Below are 3,442 nucleotides of genomic sequence, written 5' to 3'. Positions count from 1 at the left end.
ATTAAATTATTTAATTTAATTATAAAAAATAATTTGATAGCAATTTTTTTAATTTTTGCAACAATTTTAAAATCGCTGCTATTTCTATCTCTAAATCCGTCAAGAAATTTTTAAGATAATTTTTTCGTCTTAAATTTGAGACAAATTTTTTGTCTCAAAATTCGTCTCAATTTTAAAAAAAATTGGAGACAAAAAATTCCGTCTCTAAATCCGTCTCAAATTTAAGACAAATTTTTCTACAAAATAATTTTTTCGTAATTTAATAAAGATTTTATAATGAATTTTTCCGTCTCTACATCTGTCTTAAATATAAATATAATTAAAAAATAATAATTTTTTAAAAATTTCAAAATTCAACCTAATAAACACAATATACGAACTAAAAAAAATCATTCATACAATACAATAAATCCATAAAGTAATACACATCATCCATAAATATTAAAAATACATTGTAAAATCTATCTATACTAATTACACATTCATAAATAGTAAAATACATAATAAATTCTATCATCCATACAAATAACGAATCCTCTTAATAATCCGAAAGATCTAAGGGTGGTGATGATGAAGACGACGGCGGGAGAGGCAATCTACCTTGAATGGCTGACAGGTGATTGTGAAAGGATTTCATAGCTGTCTTAATAGCTTCTTGTATCTATTCTACCAATAAGCTCGACGATAATGGCAACTTACCTTCAATGGTGTGATGATGCCTCCTATTGTAGCGTTTGAAAGTTAGCCTGTAAGCATCATAAATACATGAAATAAGTTGTAATATCAAAAAATTAATTAACCATAATAGAATAATATAAAAAGATATAAGTAATGTATACTTACAAATTGCTTCGACTGTAAGAAAAAAAAAATGTTCATACAAAAATTGTTATTTTTTAAAAAATAATTAAGTAAAATAAAAATAATAAAAAATATCAAATATTATCAATTTTTTCTTATACTCCGACATGGGAATAGAACCATAGGTAAGCATACTGCCCCCGACATTTGAGACCTAATTTTTTTTGGCTTTCTCATACTTGTTTTTGAATTCTGCAAAATTTCAATACTCCTTTTAAATTTAGACATCACTAAAGCAAATCATTTATCCCAAATAAATTCACAAAGCCCACAATGGACCCACCAATCACTTAAATGCAATTCATAAAAATTCATAATACAATCAAGAATATACAACTGGATTAACACGGTATTTCAAGAATTAGAGAGCTTCTCTCGTGTACACTTATAGATAATCCAAAGTAGAACATATACAGAACAAGTTGCTGATATGCTCTATAAAAAAAAAAGTTATTGTTGAATCTCACCAACAACAAATTTAGTAACGGATAAGAATATGGATAGAGGTAAAAGACCCAATCTCAATGTTAATAACTTTGTCCGCGTAAACATAAGTCTGCTATATATCTATATCTATAAATCTATATCTATATGTTCCATGTATGCAAATTACTTAGCGGCTTACACCATGCTTATTGATGTAGTGATTGTATAGCCAATGGACATTCCAATGAGGATACATATTTATCTATATGTTCCCAATAGAATATATATATATATATGAACAAAATAGCAATCCAACCATCGTGACGCTGCCAGTTACTCATTCATGGTGATGGCCTTGTTCCCTTATGGGTTTAATTATTTAAAATAAATAATTACATTTATAAGACAAATGAACATGCAAAATGCCTTGGTTCCCTACAATAGTAAAAATAAGAATATGCAAATTCCCATGGGTACTGTAAATCTCAGTATACACCATTACAACTGAAGAGAGTCCTATTACTGCATACAAAGGAAACATTATTTACTTCAACAAAACAATGAAGTAAATCAAAGTACCAATAGTTTTGTACATTCATGAAGCTGCAAATTAAGTTTCCAATGATGACTGTTCCACTATTTGAAGAATTAAAATAAAATCACAGGACTCATCTAAGAGGCAGGATTTGTACTAGTGTGCAACATCTAAGAGGCAGGATTGTATCATGTAAAATTAAAGTAGGGTGTGTACTATGTCAGCATGATATAGTGTTCAATAGAGAGTTAATTTATGATAAGAGGTGCTATACCATAACAAAAGAGGTAACATCTCGCATGTTAACTTGCCACATTAACACAAATAACATCAACTTTCAAATAATATTTGAATAATAATTGGAACATATTGTCACAGCCATAAAACTTCCAATTTCTTAAAGAATACTATGCTAAGACAACATAATTAAACTTTCAAGTACGAAAGCAAGTGAAGGCAATTCTCTTACCAACTAACAACTCAGCAACCCAGGGGAAATATTTTCCAAGAACATTCTGCAGAATCTCCAACAGAGTACACCAAAACTATAGCAAAAATGCAACATTCATCTAGAGAAAACATCAACTTCCACGCCCAATTCTGCTGCAGGTGATTTCAGTTGGGAAAAAAAGCAAAAACAAAAACAAAAACAGGCAACCCATGTTGCAAGCAACTAAACCGCCCAAAGCAAGCAAATGTTGATACCTTTTGTAGCTGTGCTCAATAGTTTTATCTGGAAGGATTACTAATGTACCTACTTCCTTGCTAACATCAATATACTTGAGAAAATGCTCTATGTATTAGATAGGAAATAAAATATTGAATGTATTTATAACAAATAACCCACCCAAGGATTATAAGTACTGTTTAGCATACAGGAAATACAACAAAATGAAAGCAGTTGGGCATGAAAACAGTAATAAGTCCAAGGATTGTAAATTATTCAATTCTAGGTTTGGAAAATTGCTGAAGTCTTGCGGTTGATATTAATTAAAAAGATTTTAACTGATAGAAACTCAAAAGATTTAACTGGCAGGTTTGGAGAAAGGGAGAACACACCAATTTGATTCTCCCACTTCTAAAGCCATGTCACAATTTTGTGACGGTGTTACCCTTAAATAATCTATGGATATACTCTTTAAAACATCTTTCTTTCAAGTAAATTTTTTAATTGACAAAAGCATATATATGATATGCACACCATTGCTGAAAACTCAAGAAAACTACCATTTTGTGGATTTATGGCCATACGATATGCACACCATTGCTGAAACTAAACTAAGTATAGATGTCTGGGACAATTTTGATAGCGATTATATATATTTGAGATGTTATTACTTTTATTTATAATATTTGTAGTAAAATTTGTGTATTAAAAAACTGAACCACATACAACTCAAAGTCCAACTGTTAACATATACTGTAATATCCCAACATTAATAAAAGTGTAAATTAAGTTTAATTAAATAATTAATATGATATAATTTTGTGTGGTTGTGTGCAGGTGCGTGGAAGCTGTGGGATGGCCAGTGGCCATATTTTTCAAAGTGAGCAGATGAGAGACAGGGGGAGGGGCAGAGAGTGAGCAGAGAGTGAGATAGAGATCAGGCGAGGGGGATG

General features: G+C 30.3%; 1 long non-coding RNA gene across 1 annotated transcript; it reads right to left on the bottom strand.

The window, feature by feature from the left end:
* Positions 1 to 373: 373 nt before the first annotated feature.
* LOC127789245 (uncharacterized) lies at positions 374 to 3,237 on the bottom strand. The gene is made up of 2 exons (XR_008020517.1): positions 2,292 to 3,237; positions 374 to 746 (listed from the first exon to the last, which is right to left on the bottom strand). It is a non-coding gene; the product is annotated as an uncharacterized LOC127789245 (long non-coding RNA).
* Between the last annotated feature and the right edge of the window lie 205 nt (positions 3,238 to 3,442).

Source organism: Diospyros lotus, chromosome 13, assembly GCF_014633365.1.
Source record: "Diospyros lotus cultivar Yz01 chromosome 13, ASM1463336v1, whole genome shotgun sequence".
NCBI lineage: Eukaryota > Viridiplantae > Streptophyta > Magnoliopsida > Ericales > Ebenaceae > Diospyros > Diospyros lotus.
This window is presented reverse-complemented; position numbering and strand designations above follow the sequence as displayed.